The 19481-nt window shown below is 39.4% G+C and overlaps 1 non-coding gene and 1 pseudogene across 1 annotated transcript; one reads left to right on the top strand and one right to left on the bottom strand.

Moving 5' to 3' along the window:
• Window positions 1–9465: 9465 nt before the first annotated feature.
• LOC148553134 (uncharacterized) lies at window positions 9466–12144 on the top strand (annotated as a pseudogene).
• LOC148553135 (small nucleolar RNA R71) lies at window positions 9892–9995 on the bottom strand. Its single transcript, XR_015892735.1, has one exon. It is a non-coding gene; the product is annotated as a small nucleolar RNA R71 (small nucleolar RNA).
• Window positions 12145–19481: the final 7337 nt, after the last annotated feature.

Genomic DNA, 19481 nt, shown 5'->3' with positions numbered 1-19481 from the left:
ACCCACTCAATTGAAAGGGATTGGTGTCAGTGACTAGAGGGCAATCCAACAATAAACCCAATTACAATTTTTCTTTTGAGCATTCCAACTCAAGGGTTCCTTTCAATCAACTCCCCATCAAGTTAGGGAACTACTCGCTCATTGTGATTGTAGAATTCATAACATAGGAAAGGGAATTAAAGAAAGACATGATAAATAAAAATCAAAGAAATCAATTAAAAATAAAAGTAATCCTTGTATTAATAAATTCTAAAATAATCTAATAGTAAAATTGAGTAAATTAAAGGACATGGAAAAGTAAAGCCAAGTAAAGAAAACGAACTAGAATGACGAAGTCTTAATGAGGTAATAACTCTTCTCAATATCCCAATGTAAAAAGCAATAGAAATAAAATCCTAAGAACTATGAATGTGTAGAGAGAAAACCTAGAGGAGGAGTAAAACTAGATATGAAAAAACTAAAATTGTGTAGAATGAATGTTGTTGTTGGTTCCTGCATGTTCTCTGGCTCTAGTCTGCTTTTCTGGGCCGAGAACTGCGTCAAAGCAGGGCCCAAAATTGCCCCCAGCGAATTCTGCAGATTATGCAGATCGCGCACGTCACGCGATTGCGTCATTCATGCAGCCGCGTCATTCGGTGTTTTGCCCTGCCACGCGAGCGCGTCGTCTACGCCTCCGCGTCAATTGTGCTATTCCAATCCGCGCGGTCGCGTGAGCCATGCGGCCGCGTCACTTCTCGCTGGTCATCTCCTCAATTTCTTGTGTTCCTTCCATTTTTGCAAGCTTCCTTTCCAATCTCCAACTCATTCATGCCCTATAAAGCCTGAAACACTTAACACACAGATCACGGCATCGAATGGAATAAAGGAGAATTAAAATACATAATTAAAAGTCTCTAGGAAGCAAGTTTTCAATCATGTAATAATTTTAGGAAGGAAATATAAATGCATGCTAATTATATGAATAAGTGGGTAAAGATTATGATAAAACCACACAATTAAACACATTATAAACCATTAAATAGTGGTTTATCAACCTCCCCACACTTAAACATTAGCATGTCCTCATGCTTAGTTGAAGGAGATAAAATAAATGAGTAGGAACATGTAAAACTCATGCAATGCAATGCAACCTATGTATGTGAATGCAACTATATGATTCTTGTCCACGTGATCAATAGTAAATAAGCTCTTCAAAACAATTACAAATCAAATTCCACTAATTCAATTCTTATACAGTAAGAACAGATAAAAATGCAAGAAGGTAGCTCATGAAAGCAGGGAACATAGAATTTTAAGCATTGAACCCTCATTGATGATGTATGTACGCTCTAATCTCTCTAGTGTATAGGGCAATCACTCTATCCTTCTCTAATCATGCTCTCTAATTTTTGTTCTTTTCCTAACCAATCAACAACATTTAATATACCAATGCAAACATCATGAGGTATTTTCAAGGTTGTAATGGGGCCAAGGTAATGGTAAGGATACATATGTGGCTAAGTAAGCTTATAAACTGAATCTTTGATTAACCCAAGCTTTAACATAACCTATATATATTCTATATAACTTTAGAATTCATACCTAGCTACCCGGAATTTCCCTTTCACATTCCATACTCGTGTATCAACTTTTTATTTTAATTTTATCATACATGCATTGATCTTTGAATTCTTAACTTAGCATTGGTGTGATTTTGTCCCCTTATTTATTTATTGAATATTTTTGGTTTTTTTTTTAATGAACATAAAAATAAACATAGCTTATCAATGCACATAGATTTTTTAATTCTTATAGTTTCACATGAGTAGGTATCCAAATTTCCATTATATTATCATGACACATTCCCTTATTATCTTTTGTTCCCACAATTTCCCATACTTAATTAGCACACCCAATTCTATCTTAAGCTAACCAAAGATTCAATTTGGGATATATAATTATTTTTTCGCTTAAGGCTAGTAATGTGGTAAAATATAGAACAAATGGGATTTAAAGGCTCAAAGTGGCTAACAAAGGTAATTGAAAGGGTAGGTTTAATTTGGATAAGTGAGTTTAAGCAAATAATGGCTTCAATCATATGCAAGCATACAAATATAATAAACATTGGATATATAGGATGAAACAAAATATAGATTACAATCATAGAGAATTAAACACACAAGAATAAAATAATTATGGTTAAATAATGTAACCATGCATAAAGGCTCAAATCTCGCAGGTTGTGTGTTCTTTAGCTTAAAAATTATGTTCCAAATACAACTTCAAGCAAATTTAACATAAAAATTTTAATTAAAGTTAGTGAAATTTTGTTCCAAAAATAGGGTCTTAGAAGAAAACTTATTGTCTTTTCAATCAAGTAGAACATGCATGCAACTAACCTATTACTATGCAATTTATCCTATTCTACAAAAGAAAAACTAACTAAATATCGTAATTTATTGGTGTTTAGGGAAAAGAAATTACCTCCGGAAGTCAGGTACTGACCGACCTCCCCACACTTAAGGCTTTGCACCGTCCTTGGTGCCATCTGTCAGGAACAAAGGTGGGCTGGTAGCAGTATCTCCATAGTCGGGACCATCATGGCTTCCTGTGCTGGTAAAGGAAGTGGAGTCCGGGGTGTCTGAGTCCTTGAATTTTCCCATAATCAACTCCTTGAGGTATGTGAATCAGCGCTTGTTACGGCGCTCTCTCATCTTAGCTTTGTGTTCCTGCCGATCCAACCTTTCGAGTATCTGATGGAGCAGTTGGTCTGTTGTAGGTGCTTGTGGTGGTGAAGAAGGAATATCTTCAACCGGTTCAGTCTGATGGCTTGTGGCGGCTGGTGGAGGTCTGATGTATTTCCCGTTAGGGACATACTAATCATCCCGTGGAAGCATGGCTTTGGTGTCCCCAGCTCTGTAGGAGACTCCGGCTGCTGAGACAAGATCTGAGACCAGGGCGGGAAAAGGTAAGTTGCCCGCAATTTGCACATGTCCCATGGCATTCCGGATATGTCTCGGTAGATTCAGAGGTTGGTCTGTAAGGATGCACCATAGTAGAACGGCTATGTCTGCAGTGAAGGAGGACTCGTGAGTGCTCGGAAAGACGTAATGGGACATGATCTGTGCCCATACGTGAGCCTCAAAGGTAAGTGCTGAAGCCGATATTCCCTTAGGGCGGGTACGATGGTATCCGTAGATCCAACGGCTACCAGGTAGTGCGATAACTCTGAGAACGGCGTCCCAGTCAAATTGGTATAGCTGGCGCTTGAGTGCGGCTTCTTGAAAGTCGTCCAATCCTTCAGAAATAGGGGGAAGACCTAGAGCTCTTTGAATGGCCTCTTCTGTAATGGGGACTTGCTTCTGACGGACAAAGACAGACTGCAGGGTTGGCAGGTGGAAGTTGGAGTAGAACTCGACTACCCAAGAAAGATTGACCTGCCTCGGCTGTCTCTGTAGGAAACCCCATTGTCTTTGTGCAATTTGCGGCTCAACAAAGGTAGCAATATGGTTTGGGAGGAGAAGAAGGTATCCGTTGTTGTAACTCCTTTCTGCCAGGATGGAGAACATCTGCTCACAGTAGCGATTGGGAAATCGCGCAGTGTCCTTTGCTGGGAAGGCTTTTTCTTTATCATCAACCTTTATAATCCTCTTAGTTCTTTTTGTTGAGGGTTTAACCGCAGTTGAAGAGGGCTCTGCCACTAATGCTCTTTTTGTTCCTCTTCTTGCTGATGGTTTGGGAGTAGCTTTCTCTTTTCCTTTCTTGGTGGCCATCCTGAAAAGGGAAAAAAGAAAGTAACGTAAATTCAAAGAGATAGAGCAAGGAAGAGGGTTGTATAAGTGATAAGAAATGCACAGTAAAGAGGATGTTGTTAACACATGGTGATGACTACATGTAAAAAGTTCATCAATGAAAATATAGCAAGTGCATTGGAGGATAATTAAATGCAAGGGGTTTATTGGCATGCAGGCAAAGGCATGAGTAGCATAGATCAAGCATTTGATTAGTTGAATGTGTTATCACTCGTAACAAACTAGCCATCACGTTTGTATTGACAATTAAATTCAATTAATAAAATATGAAAGGGGTTTTGTGAAAAACAAGCATTTAATAGTAGAATAGAATAACGTAGAAAAATGCATAATGCCATATTGGCTTTTTCACAAACACATAGCATGCATGGTAAATAAGATATAGAAAGTATTAAAGTGAACATGCAAGCAACCCTTTAAAAAGGTAATATATATAATTGCCAAATATTTTTACAACAATCCACAAGCATATAATGAGAAATAATGACTTAAATTATTTTCCAACACCAAGTAAAAAGGAAAAAGAAAGAAAAAAAAAATATGGATAATGAAAGTAAAAAGAAAAGAAAAGAAGATAACATATAAAAATAAGAAGAATAATAGAAAAGTAAGGGGGGAAAGAAGAAAAGAAAACCTTGTTAATGGGAGTGAGAGAGAGAGAGAGAGAGTAAAAAGTGAGAAAGAAGGAAGAAGGGAGAAGGAAGAAATAAGGAAGGAAAAGAGAAAATAGGATTTGGGGAAAAGAAAGATAAGATAATTGGCAAATCAGGGAAGCTGTGTGGCGCAAGCGACGCGGTCGCGTGAGGAACGTAGTCGCGCGACTTGCACTTATACTAATTGACGCGGTCGCGTCGGTCACGCGGTCGCATGACCCGTTTTATGCTACTGGCGCGAGGGCAGCCTCGTGCTCGCACAACTCTCTGTTTGAAATTTTATTTTTGCCAAATCTGGGGTGACGCGATCGCGTGGGGCATGCGATCGCGTGAGTGGCCATTGGAAGGATATGACGCGGACGCGTGAGCCATGCGTCCGCGTAGGAAGAATTATGCGTTCAGCGCCAATCCAGCACCACTCTAGCACAACTTTCGGTCATGCACCCTTTTCACGTCGAATTCCAGGGCCTGCGGCCGCGTGAGTGACGCGGTCGCGTGAGTGACGCGGTCGCGTGAGTGACGCGGTCGCGTGGGAGGCCAATGTTCCCACTCGACGCGGACGCGTCAGCGACGTGGTCACGTGGGGCGATTTGTGCCACGGGTACACCTCCAGCCACGCTCTCGCGTGACTCTCTATTCGTTTTCTTATTTTCTCCAATCACTTGCGGCGCGGACGCGTCAATGAGGCAGTCGCGTCGCGTGATTTTTTTTTTAAATAAAAGTATGTAAATGCAGATGCACAAAATACACTAATAAAGAGAATAGTTATTGAATAGGAAAACTAAGAATAAAGAAAAGAACGATCATACCATGGTGGGTTGTCTCCCACCTAGCACTTTGCTTTAACGTTCGTAAGTTGGACGCTCCACTAGCTCAGTCTTCGGCTATGTGGGGATCTTCCAAGAGGAAGATCTCGAGCTCCTTGTTTTTCTTCATCCTCTCACCATGGTACAGCTTTAAACGATGTCCATTAACTTTGATAAGTTCAGAGCTGGAAGGATGAATTAGGTGAAAAACTCCGTACGGTTCGGCCTTCTCGACTCTGTATGGACCTTCCCATCTTGATCTCAACTTGCCTGGCATAAGCCTCAATCGAGATTTGTAAAGGAGGACTAAATCCCCAGGTTGGAACTCTTTTCTCTTGATGTGCTGATCATGTACAGCCTTCATCTTCTCCTTGTATAGTCTGGAGTTCTCATAAGCTTCTAGGCGAAGGTTTTCCAGTTCTTGCAGCTGCAACTTCCTTTCAGCTCCGGCTTTCTCAATTCCCATGTTGCACTCCTTTACTGCCCAAAAGGCTTTGTGCTCTACTTCAACAGGGAGATGACAAGCTTTTCCATAAACTAAGCTGAAAGGACTCATCCCAATGGGTGTTTTGTATGCTGTTCTGTATGCCCAGAGTGCATCTTGTAGCCTGGTGCTCCAGTCTCTTCTATGAGGTTTGACTATCTTCTGCAAGATACGCTTTATCTCTCTGTTTGACACCTCGGCTTGCCCATTAGTCTGAGGATGGTAGGCTGTTGCAACCTTATAAATTATCCCGTGTTTCTTCATTAATCCTGTTAGTCTCCTGTTACGAAAATGGGTGCCTTGATCGCTCACGATTGCTCGTGGTGATCCAAAGCGACAAATAATGTGGTTTCTCACAAAGTAAACAACAGTGTTAGCATCATCAGTGCAGGTAGGAATTGCTTCCACCCATTTGGAAACATAATCCACAGCTAACAATATGTAAAAATAACCATTAGAATTTGGAAATGGACCCATGAAGTCAATGCCCCAAACATCAAAAATTTCACAGAAAAGCATAATTTTTTGAGGCATCTCATCCCTCTTGGATATATTACCAAATTTTTGGCATGGGAAACAAGGTCTACAAAATTCAGCAGCGTCTCTAAAAAGAGTAGGCCACCAGAATCCACAGTCTAAGATTTTTCTAGTTGTTCTTTGAGGGCCAAAATGTCCTCCACTCTCAGATGAGTGACAGGCCTCTAAGATGGACTGGAATTCTGATTGAGGCACACACCGTCTAATTACCTGGTCAGCGCCACATCTCCATAAATATGGGTCATCCCATATATAATATTTAGACTTGCTTTTCAGCTTGTCTCTTTGATGCTTAGAAAAGTTTGGAGGAAAGGTGCGGCGAACTAGATAATTAGCTACAGGTGCATACCAAGGGACTACCTCAGATACTGCTTGCAGGTTATCAAATGGGAAATTATCAGCTATAGGAGTGGGGTCATCTGTAATGTGCTCAAGGCGACTAAAGTGGTCTGCCACTAAATTCTGGTTACCACTCCTATCCTTAATTTCTAAATCAAATTCTTGTAATAGCAGTATCCAACGTATAAGCCTTGGTTTGGATTCCTTTTTAGCTAATAGATACTTTAGATCTGCGTGGTCTGAGTACACTACTACCTTCGTACCAAGTAAATAGGCTTGGAATTTATCCAGAGTAAAAACAATAGCAAGAAGCTCTTTCTCAGTAGTAGTGTAATTAGACTGAGCGGCATCTAAAGTTTTAGACGCATAAGCAATAACAAAGGGGTCCTTACCTTCACGCTGAGCCAGTGATGCTCTTACTGCATGGTTGGAGGCGTCGCACATTATTTCAAATGGCTGGCTCCAATCTGGTCCTCTCACAATTGGAGCTTGAGTCAGGGTGGTCTTCAGCTTATCAAACGCTTGTTTGCAATCCTCACTGAACTCGAACTCAATATCCTTCTGCAGTAGTATAGATAAGGGAAGTGCTACCTTACTGAAGTCCTTAATGAATCTCCTGTAAAAACCTGCATGGCCAAGGAACGAACGGACTTCCCTCACAGAGGAGGGATAAGGTAAATGATGCGTGAGCATCTTTCCTATCTTTTCCTAGTGAATTTGCACATAAATTATTGAATTTAATTAAGAATTAATTATATTTTAGCCACTATGGATGCTATTTTGAGTTTTGTGCAATTTTATTTAATTTAGGTAGCATTCGGAGGGATTTGATGAAGTTTCTGCAGAGAAAGAGAAAAAGGCAAGGAGATGACCAGCAAATACCGACGCGGACGCATGGCTCACGCGACCGCGCGGAATAGAGGAAATCGCAATGACGCGATCGCGTACCTGACGCGATCGCGTGGACTGGAATCTGCACAAATGACGCGAACGCGTGGACGACGCGGACGCGTCACGTGCGCCACGTGCAGAAAATGCAGAAAACGCTGGGGGCGATTTATGGGCTGTTTTAACTCAATTTTCAGCCCAAAAAACACAGATTAGAAGCTGCAGAATGGACAGAACAAGTGGTCCCCACTCATCAACTGAAGATCTGTTAATTAATTCAAATTTAAATTCAAATCTTAAATTAGGAAAAGATATTATTTTAAGTTTAATTTTAAATATTAGATTTTAAATTTATTAGGATTAGTTATAAAAAGGAATTTGAGGCCATCAGATTGGAACTCGGTACATTTTTACCTGAATCCATATTTTCTATTTTTCATGAGCAACTAAACCTCCACTGTTAAGGTTAGGAGTTCTGTCTATTTCTATGGATTAATTTTATTGCTTTTACTATTTTAATTTATGTGTGGATTTACAATTTAAGAATTGTTTTCGCTCTTTATTTTATGAATTTGGGTTGAACGGAAGTATGACCCTCTTTCTATTTGAGTTCTTGTAAAACTTGGAAATGCTCTTTACTTGAACACAGCTTGAAAATAATTTCTCCTAAATTTTAATTATTTGGATTTAACGGGATAAGTGACATATAATCCTTTTATTTTTGGGTAATTAGAGTTTTTGTGGCATATAAACTGGAATTTGATTATCACCCTCTAATTGGAATTAATTGACCAAGAAATTGGCTGTTGATGAATTTTAGAGGAGACTAGGAAGGTCTAAGGAATTAGGGTCTAGTCACATATAGTTTGACATAAATTAAATCCTACATGATTAAAATAGTTAATAAGAAAAATTAATCCGAAAAAATAGATAACTCTGAAACCTTAACTATCTTCTCCATATTTTATTCCCAACTTAATTACTTGCCCTTCTTCAATATTTTTGATATTGTTTAATGTCTTTTATACTGCATCTCAACACCAATTTTTGTTCGTCTAACTAAGCCTATCAAACACTATTGTTGCTTAGTCCATCAATCCTCGTGGGATCGACCCTTACTCACGTAAAGTATTACTTGGTACGACCCGGTACACTTGCCGGTTAGTAAGTGTGGTTGTAAAATACCGCACCAAGTTTTTGGCGCCGTTGTCGGGAAATGACTGTGATTAACAACTATTCGTTGTTTGATTGCTTAGATTAAATAATTTTTTTTATATTTTTTATTTTATTTTATTATAAATTTTTATTTTGCATTTTTTTAGTTAATTTTTTTTACGTTAAAATTTTTTTCTCATTTACGTTATTTTTTATTTTATTTTCCGTACAGTTTCGTTCGTTTCTCCCCCCCTTCCTGTTTCCTTTACGTCCTTTTGCTTTGATCTTTCTTTCTCTTTTTTTAGTTCGTTTTTATTTTTTTATATTTTATTATTTCATTTTTATTTTAATTTCCTTCTATTTTTATTTTTTTTTATTTTTGTTTTTGGTTTACTTCCATTATTTTATTTTCTCTTTCTATATTTTATTAGTTTTGTTTTTATCTTTAAATTTTAAAAAAAATTAAAAATTAAATAAATAAATAAATATTTTAGTATTAATATTTTTTTTTCTTAATTTCTGAAATTAAGTTTGGTGTTACCCAGTTGTTTTTATTTTAATTTTTCTGTTTATTTTTTTCTTTTAAATTTTTGAATTTTTTATCTATTTAGTATTTTTATTTTATTTTACACAAGTTACCTCAGGGACTTCTCTGCACTCTGACGTAGAGAGTCCCATTTTTTCTTGTTTTCTGCTTGTGTATGCGCAGGAATAGAGACAAAGAACATCTCTTAGATTTTGATCCTGAACCTGAAAGAACTTTCAGGCAACGTTTACAACAAGCAAGACTTTGCAAGGCTGCAGAATCCACTATGGCAAATAATAATGCTAATGCCAATGTGGTAAATCCGAATGGGGATGATCAATAGAGGAGAGTGCTTGGCTCTTATTCTGCCCCTACTGCGGATCTTTATGGAAAAAGTATTGTGGTGCCTCCTATAACTGCAAACAACTTTGAGTTGAAGCCACAATTGGTCACCCTGGTGCAACAAAACTGCCAGTATCATGGACTTTCTCATGAAGATCCAAATCAATTTATTTCTGATTTTCTGCAGATATGTGATACTGTGAAGACAAATGGAGTAAACCCAGAGGTGTACAAACTCATGCTTTTCCCTTTTGCTCTGAGGGATAAAGCAAAGCTATGGCTAGATTCCCAACCAAAGGAGAGTCTGAATACTTGGGAAAAGGTCGTTACTGAATTTCTCACTAAATTTTTCCCACCAAAGAAGTTGACTAAGCTTAGGTTGGAGGTTCAGACTTTCAGACAGAAGGAGGGTGAAACTCTTTATGAAGCTTGGGAGAGATACAAGCTATTGACTAGGCAATGCCCTCCTGACATGTTCTCCAAGTGGACCCAACTGGATATCTTTTATGAAGGTTTAGGAGAGATGTCAAAGATGAGCTTAGATACCTCTGCAGGCGGTTCATTGCACAAGAAGAAGACACCAGAGGAGACTATTGAGCTGATTGAATTAGTTGCAAGCAACCAATATCTCTACTCATCTAACAGGAATCCTGTGAACTCTGAAACCTCTCAAAAGAGAGGTGTGTTGGAAGTAGAAGCTGTTAATGCTCTTCTTGCTCAGAACAAGCTTATGTCTCAGCAGATAAATCTACTTACTCAACAGATGGGTGGCATGCAAGTCTCAGCTATCAACACTCAAAATCCACCCCAAGATACCTCCTATGATATGACAGGTAACTTTATACAAAATGATAATTATGATTATGCTCAACCTTCTTCTGAACAGGTGAATTACATGGGGAGTGGTCCTAGAAATCCCAACAATGATCCATATTCTAAGACATACAACCAGGGATGGAGGAATTACCCAAACTTTGGGTGGAGGGACCAACCTCAGAGACCTTAGAACTTCAACAATAGTTCTCAGGGCAATTTCCAGCAGAACAATGATTTGGAAGCAATATTGACAGGTTTTAGACAGGAAACCAGAGCATCCATCAAAAACCTGGAGATTCAAATCGGTCAATTAGCCACAAAAGTTAATGAAATTGATCAGAGGACCACTAATAGCCTTCCTGGTAACACAATTCCAAATCCAAGAGAGGAATGCAAGGCTATCACCGTAATAAGTGAACAAGTGGCAAGTACGGAAGCACAAGTTATACAGGAAACCAGAGCCTCTATTAGAAACTTAGAGGTGCTAGTGGGCCAACTGAGTAAGCAAATACTTGAGAAGTCTGCAAGTACATTTCAAGAGGATACAGTGGTGAACCCAGGAGAAGATTGCAAGGCTATTCAATTGAGAAGTGGTAAAGTAGCTAGCTCTGAGACCAAGGCCAATGAAGAGCTAGTTGAAAAAGAAGCTCCAGATGAGAAGAAGCAAGAAGTAGAGCACGCCCCTCCAAAGCGTGCAGACAACCCATTCCCAGACTCTCTTGACACTTATCCTACACTGCCAAAGGCTCCTGAGTACAAGCCTAAGATGCCGTATCCTCAGAGACTTCAAAAGGAGACCAAGGACAAGCAGTTTTCAATGTTCTTGGAAATCTTCAGAAAGTTACAAATCAATATTCCTGTTGCTGAGGTTTTAGAGCAAATGCCTATCTATGTCAAGTTCATGAAGGAGCTGTTGTCAAAGAAAAAGCGTTTAAAGGGAGATGAGACAGTAGTCCTGACTAAGGAATGTAGTGCTGTCATTCAGAATAACTTGCCAAGGAAGATGCCAGATCCAGGGAGCTTTCAAATTCCATGCACCATTGGGAGCACAACCTTTGAGAAAGCGTTATGTGATCTGGGAGCAAGCATCAATTTAATGCCCTTGTCTGTGATGAAGAAGCTGCAGATCCAAGAGACACAACCCACAAAGATAGCATTACAGATGGCAGAAAAATCTATGAAGCCAGCATACGGATTAGTGGAGAATATCTTGGTCAAAGTGGGTAAGTTCTTCCTCCCAGCAGATTTTGTGATTCTTGATACAGGGGAGGATGAGAATGCCTCTATAATTCTAGGAAGACCATTTCTAGCCACTGGAAGAGCTCTAATTGATGTAGAAGTGGGTGAATTAGTGCTTAGAGTGCATAATGAGCAACTGGTCTTTCATGTCTTCAAAGATGTACATTCAACAGGTGAAGAAGAGAGGTGCATGCAGGCTGAGCTTATTGATCCAAACCTTCAAGAACCCCCTGATGATGCACAACAGAATTTGCAACTCAAACCTCCTGTGGTGACAACCGATAAAATTCCGCATGACATCAAACCTAAGTTTGGTATTGAAACTGCATCATCCACCAAGGAGGAGGTCCCCAAAAAGAAAAAAATATCCAGAGGATGGAGAAACAAAAAGATCCCCACTGAAGGTTTCTCCCCAGGAATGAAGGTGGTGTTGACCAGCAATCCAGCATGGGTTTATACAGTAATCAAAATCCTCTCTCTGAAGCATATTGAGCTACGTTATGGAGACACATGAAAGAAGTTCAAAGTAAGGGGTGAAGAGCTGAGCCCCTATGATCCTCCTCCTTAGAGGAGCTGACCGTCAAGCTAGTGACGATAAAGAAGCGCTTGTCGGGAGGCAACCCGATAAATTCGTATCCTTAGCTATTTTTCGTAGTAGTAGTTTTCTTAGTTATTTTATTTTATTTTTTTGAGTTCTTACTAATTTTCTGATCATGCAGCTATGTTCTTCCAGGAACCGAACACCTCAAGCTATATTTCAAAAAAAAAAAAAAAGAAAGCACCCGACGCGCCAGCGTCGCTGACGCGAACGCGTCATCTAGGGGTGCGAGAAAAAAATAAAAAGTTACAGAGAGTTGCGCGGGAGTGGCGCTAGAATGGAGCCTTTCGCACAAACGATCCCATGCGATCGCGTACCTCACGCGTCCGCGTCGTTTGTGATTTTCGTCATTCACGCGGTCGCGTCACTGACGCGATCGCGTGACCTGCAAATTCGACGTAAAAGAGCGTCTGGACAGAGAGTTAAGCTGGCTTGAGGCAAGAAGTGTGCTAAAAGCACAAATTTGGTCACGCGGACGCGTGCCCGACGCGTCCGCGTCATTTGCATACATGGCCATCCACGCGGAAGCGTGTCTGACGCTAACGCGTCATTATGAAGAACGCGCGACGCACGCGATCGCGTCATCGACGCGAACGCGTCGCTTGCGCCGCCCAGTTTTCTTTTTCTCTCTCTCCCAATCCTAATTCTCTCTTATTCTCTTATCCTTTTATTTTTTCTTTCATTTTAATATTTGTCTCTTCTATTTTCAGTTCTTCTTTGCTTGAGGACAAGCAAACCTTTAAGTTTGGTGTTGACGCTTCGCTTATAGGTTTTCTGTCTATTCTTATGGCACCAAAGGGAGGCGAATCATCTTCACGGAGGAACACAACCTGAAGAATAAAACGACCGCTAGGATAATTAAGGTGGTTGAGTTCCTTTCATTTTTATTCCTTCCCTCTTTTCTATATTATGTTCCAGTTTCCTGTTATTTTTCTTTGTTTGTTGCATGATCCTTTATTAGTTAGAATCCTAGGACTAGTTTAGTTTTCATTTAATTGCTTTAATACTGAAAAAAAAGATGTTTCATGTACCACTCACTGTACTTGAATCTAAAAATAAAAGAAAAAGAAGTGATGTATTGCATGAGAAATTGAGTTAATTTTAAAAATAGTCGGATTTACTTAAATGTGGTGGTATTTTTTGTGATTCTGAAAGCATGACATGAACAGTGCATATTTTTTGATAGTGAAGTTTATGAATGTTAAAATTGTTGGCTCCTGAAAGAATGATGAAAAAGAAAAATGTTATTGATAATCTGAAAAATCATAAAATTGATTCTTGAAGCAAGAAAAAGCAGTGAAAAACACAAAGCTTGCGAAAAAAAAGAAAAAAAAAGAAAAAAAAAAAGAAAAAGCAAGCAAAAAAAGCCAATAACCCTTTAAACTAAAAGGCAAAGGGTAAAAAGGATCCAAGACTTTGAGCATTAATGGATAGGAGGGCCCTAAGGAATAAAATTCTGGCCTAAGCGGCTAAATCAAGCTGTCCCTAACCATGTGCTTGTGGCGTGAAGGTGTCAAGTGAAAAGCTTGAGACTGAGCGGTTAAAGTCGTGGTCCAAAGCAAAAAAAAAGTGTCTTAAGAACTCTAGGCACCTCTAACTGGAGACTCTAGCAAAGCTGAGTCACAATCTGAAAAGGTTCACTCAGTTATGTGTCTGTGGCATTTATGTATCCGGTGGTAATACTGGAAAACAAAATGCTTAGGGTCACAGCCAAGACTCATAAAGTAGCTATGTTCAAGAATCAACATACTGAACTAGGAGAGTCAATAACATTATTTGAATTCTGAGTTCCTATGGATGCCAATCATTCTAAACTTCAAAGGATAAAGTGAGATGCCAAAACTGTTCAGGATTGCAGTTATAAACCCCACTATAAGAGAAAACATGGGCTTAATCGAACTCTCATTCTCATGAAAATTCACATCCTAAGCTTATATTAGTTTTGGTTGCTTGAGGACAAGCAACAGTTTAAGTTTGGTGTTGTGATGCGTGAGCATCTTTCCTATCTTTTTCTAGTGAATTTGCACCTAAATTGTTGAATTTAATTAAGAATTAATTATATTTTAGCCACTATGGATGCTATTTTGAGTTTTGTGCAATTTTATTTAATTTAGGTAGCATTCGGAGGGATTTGATGAAGTTTCTGCAGAGAAAGAGAAAAAGCCAAGGAGATGACCAGCAAATACCAACGCGGACGCATGGCTCACGCGACCGCGCGGAATAGAGGAAATAGCAATGACGCGATCGCGTGCCTGACGCGATCGCGTGGACTGGAATCTGCACAAATGACGCGAACGCGTGGACGACGCGGACACATCACATGTGCCACGTGCAGAAAATGCAGAAAAACGCTGGGGGCGATTTCTGGGCTGTTTTAACTCAATTTTCAGCCCAGAAAACACAGATTAGAAGCTGCAGAATGGACAGAACAAGTGGTCCCCACTCATCAACTGAAGATCTGTTAATTAATTCAAATTTAAATTCAAATCTTAAATTAGGAAAACATATTATTTTAAGTTTAATTTTAAATATTAGATTTTAAATTTATTAGGATTAGTTATAAAAAGGAATCTGAGGCCATCAGATTGGAACTCGGTACATTTTTACCTGAATCCTTATTTTCTATTTTCCATGAGCAACTAAACATCCACTGTTAAGGTTAGGAGCTCTGTCTATTTCTATGGATTAATTTTATTGCTTTTACTATTTTAATTTATGTGTGGATTTACAATTTAAGAATTATTTTCGTTCTTTATTTTATGAATTTGGGTGGAACGGAAGTATGACCCTCTTTCTATTTGAGTTCTTGTAAAACTTGGAAAAGCTCTTTACTTGAACACAGCTTGAAAATAATTTCTCCTAAATTTTAATTATTTGGATTTAACGGGATACGTGACATATAATCCTTTTATTTTTGGGTAATTAGAGTTTTTGTGGCATATAAACTAGAATTTGATTATCACCCTCTAATTGGAATTAATTGACCAAGGAATTGGCTATTGATGAATTTTAGAGGAGACTAAGAAGGTCTAAGGAATTAGGGTCTAGTCACATATAGTTTGTGGTGCACGAAATTGTGATGTCCAGGCTCGAACAATCCCTGGTAATGGCTCCAAAGCTTGGTGTTTTGATCTTAATACATAATTGTCACAACTTCGATACAACTAACCAGCAAGTGCACTGGGTCGTCCAAGTAATACCTTACGTGAGTAAGGGTCGAATCCCACGGAGATTGTTGGTATGAAGCAAGCTATGGTCACCTTGTAAATCTCAGTCAGGTAGATATAAATGGATAATGGTGTTTTCGAATAATAATTAATAAGATAGGGATAGAGGTACTTATGTAAATCATTGGTAGGAATTTCAGATAAGCGAATGGAGATACTTTCGTTCCTCTGAACCTCTGCTTTCCTGCTATCTTCATCCAATCAGTCTTACTCCTTTCCATGGCTGGCTTTATGCAAGGGCATCACCGTTGTCAGTGGCTACATCCCCTCCTCTCAGTGAATAATATGCTCACGCACCCTGTCACGGCACGGCTATTCATCTGTCGGTTCTCGATCATGCTGGAATAGGATTCACCCTCCTTTTGCGTCTGTCACTAACGCCCAACAATCGCGAGTTTGAAGCTCGTCACAGTCATTCAATCATTGAATCCTACTCGGAATACCACAGACAAGGTTTAGACTTTCCGGATTCTCTTGAATGCCGCCATCATTCTAGCTTACGCCACGAAGATTCTGGTTAGGAGATCTAAGAGATACTCATTCTAGCTTAATTCATGTAGAACAGAAGTGTTTGTCAGGCACGCGTTCATAAAGGGGAAGGATGATGAGCGTCACACATAATCATCACCTTCATCACGTTCTTGGGTGCGAATGGATATCTTAGAAGAGAAATAAGATGAATTGAATAGAAAACAGTAGTACTTGCATTAATCTTTGAGGAACAGCAGAGCTCCACACCTTAATCTATGGAGTGTAGAAACTCTACCGTTAAAAATACATAAGTGAAGGGCTAGGCATGGTCGAGATGGCCAGCCCCCTAAACGAGATCAATAGTCTCCTAAGATGAACAATGGAATAAAACTGAGACCAAAGATTGTCTAAAAGACTAGTAAAAGGTCCTATTTATAATAAACTAGCTACTAGGGTTTACATGAGTAAGTAATTGATGCATAAATCCACTTCCTGGGCCCACTTGGTGTGCGTTTGGGCTGAGCCTGAGTGTTGCACGTGCAGAGGCCATTTGTGGAGTTGAACGCCAGTTTCTGTGCCAGTTTGGGCGTTCAACTCTGGTTTTGGATCCTTTTCTGGCGCTGGACGCCAGATTTGGGCAGAAGGCTGGCGTTGAACGCCAGTTTACGTCGTCTATTCTTGGCCAAAGTATAGACTATTATATATTTCTGGAAAGCCCTGGATGTCTACTTTCCAACGCAATTGGAAGCGCGCCATTTCGAGTTCTGTAGCTCCAGAAATTCCACTTTGAGTACAGGGAGGTCAGAATCCAACAGCATCAGCAGTCCTTTTTCAACCTCTGAATCTGATTTCTGCTCAAGTCCCTCAATTTCAGCCAGAAAATACCTGAAATCACAGAAAAACACACAAACTCATAGTAAAGTCCAGAAATGTGAATTTAACATAAAAACTAATGAAAACATCCCTAAAAGTAACTAGATCCTACTAAAAACATACTAAAAACAATGCCAAAAAGCGTATAAATTATCCGCTCATCACAACACCAAACTTAAATTGTTGCTTGTCCCCAAGCAACTGAAAATCAAATAGGATAAAAAGAAGAGAATATACTATAAATTCCAAACTATCAATGAAACAGAGCTTCAATCATATGAGCAGGACTTATAGCTTTTTGCCTCTTGAATAGTTTTGGCATCTCATTTTATCCATTGAGGTTCAGAATGATTGGCATCTATAGGAACTTCAGATTTCGAATAGTGCTATTGACTCTCCTAGTTCAGTATGATGATTCTTGAACACAGCTTCTTTATGAGTCTTGGCCGTGGCCCTAAGCACTTTGTTTTCCAGTATTACCACCGGATACATAAATGCCACAGACACATAATTGGGTGAACCTTTTCAGATTGTGACTCAGCTTTGCTAAAGTCCCCAATTAGAGGTGTCCAGGGTTCTTAAGCACACTCTTTTTTTTTTGCTTTGGACCTTGACTTTAACCGCTCAGTCTCAAGTTTTCACTTGACACCTACACGCCACAAGCACATGGTTAGGGACAACTTTGTTTAGCCGCTTAGACCAGGATTTTATTCCTTTAGGCCCTCCTATCCACTGATGCTCAAAGCCTTGGGATCCTTTTTATTTGCCCTTGCCTTTTGGTTTTAAGGGTTATTGGCTTTTTCTGCTTGCTTTTTCTTTTTCTTTTTTTTTTCTATATTTTTTTTTTCGCCTACTTTTTTTTTCTTTTTTTTTTCCTGCAAGCTTTGTTCTTTGCTGCTTTTTCTTGCTTCAAGAATCATTTTTATGATTTTTCAGATTATCAAATAACATGTCTCCTAGTCATTATTCTTTCAAGAGCCAACATATTTAACATTCTTAAACAACAACTTCAAAAGACATATGCACTGTTCAAGCATACATTCAAAAAACAAGAAGCATTGTCACCACATCAATATAATTAAACTAAGTTCAAGGATAAATTCGAAACTCATGTACTTCTTGTTCTTTTGAATTAAAACATTTTTCTTTTAAGAGAGGTGATGGATTCATAGGACATTTATAACTTTAAGACATAGTTACTAACTACTAATGATCATGTAATGAAGACACAAACATAGATAAGCACATAATATAGAAAACGAAAAACAGAGAAAGCAAGAACAAGGAATGAATCCACCTTAGTGATGGTGGCGTTTCCTTCTTGAGGAACCAATGATGTCCTTGAGCTCTTCTATGTCTCTTCCTTGTCTTTGTTGCTCCTCCCTCATTGCTTTTTGATCTTCTCTTATTTCATGGAGCATGATGGAGTGCTCTTGATGTTCCACCCTTAGTTGTCCCATATTGGAACTCAATTCTCCTAGGGAGGTGTTGATTTGCTCCCAATAATTTTGTGGAGGAAAGTGCATTTGAGGCATCTCAGGGATCTCATGGAAGTGAGCTTCTTGCGCCTCTTGAGCTCCATGACTGGGCTCTCTTGCTTGCTCCATCTTTTTCTTAGTGATGGGCTTGTCCTCTTTGATGAGGATATCTCCCTCTATGTCAATCCCAGCTGAATTGCATAGGTGGCAGATGAGGTGAGGAAAGGCTAACCTTGCCATAGTGGAGGACTTGTCAGCCACCTTGTAGAGTTCTTGAGGTATAATCTCATGAACTTCCACCTCTTCTCCAATCATGATGCTATGGATCATGATGGCCCGGTCTATAGTAACTTCAGACCGGTTGCTAGTGGGAATGATTGAGCATTGAATAAACTCCAACCATCCTCTAGCTATAGGCTTGAGGTCCAATCTTCTTAGTTGAACCGGCTTGCCTTTGGAGTCAACCTTCCATTGAGCTCCTTCTACACATATGTCCATAAGGACTTGGTCCAACCTTTGATCAAAGTTGACTCTCCTTGTGTAGGGGCGTGCGTTCTCTTCCATGTATGGCAAGTTGAACGCCAACCTCACATTCTCCGGACTAAAATCTAAGTATTTCCCCCGAACCATTGTAACATAGTTCTTTGGATCCGGGTTCTTACTTTGATCATGGTTCTTGGTGATCCATGCATTGGCATAGAACTCTTGAACCATTAGGATGCCGACTTGTTGGATGGAATTTGTTAGAACTTCCCAACCTCTTCTTTGAATTTCATGTCGGATCTCCGGATACTCATTTCTTTTGAGTTTAAAAGGGACCTCAGGGATCACCTTCTTCTTGGCCACAACATCATAGAAGTGGTCTTGATGGGCTTTGGAGATGAATCTTTCCATCTCCCATGACTCGGATGTGGAAGCTTTTATCTTCCCTTTCCCTCTTCTAGAGGATTCTCCGGTCTTTGATGCCATCAATGGTAATGGAAAAACAAAAAAGCTATGCTTTTACCACACCAAACTTAGAATATTGCTCGCCCTCGAGCAATAAACAAAAGAATAGTAGAAGAAGAAGAAGAAATATGGAGAGGGAGAGGGAGATGTGGTTTCGGCCAAGAGGAGTGTAGAGGGGTGTGTTGTGTGAATTTGAGGAAGAATGGAGGTCTTTATATAGGGAAGGGAGGGGGGGGTATTGGTTCGGCCATATGGGTGGGTTTGGGTGGGAAATTGGTTTTGAATTTTGAAGGTAGGTGGAGTTTATGAG

Source organism: Arachis ipaensis, chromosome B7, assembly GCF_059453495.1.
Source record: "Arachis ipaensis isolate K30076 ecotype BB chromosome B7, ASM5945349v1, whole genome shotgun sequence".
NCBI lineage: Eukaryota > Viridiplantae > Streptophyta > Magnoliopsida > Fabales > Fabaceae > Arachis > Arachis ipaensis.
The sequence above is the reverse complement of the archived record's forward strand: the minus strand, read 5'-3'. Positions and strand labels throughout refer to the sequence as shown.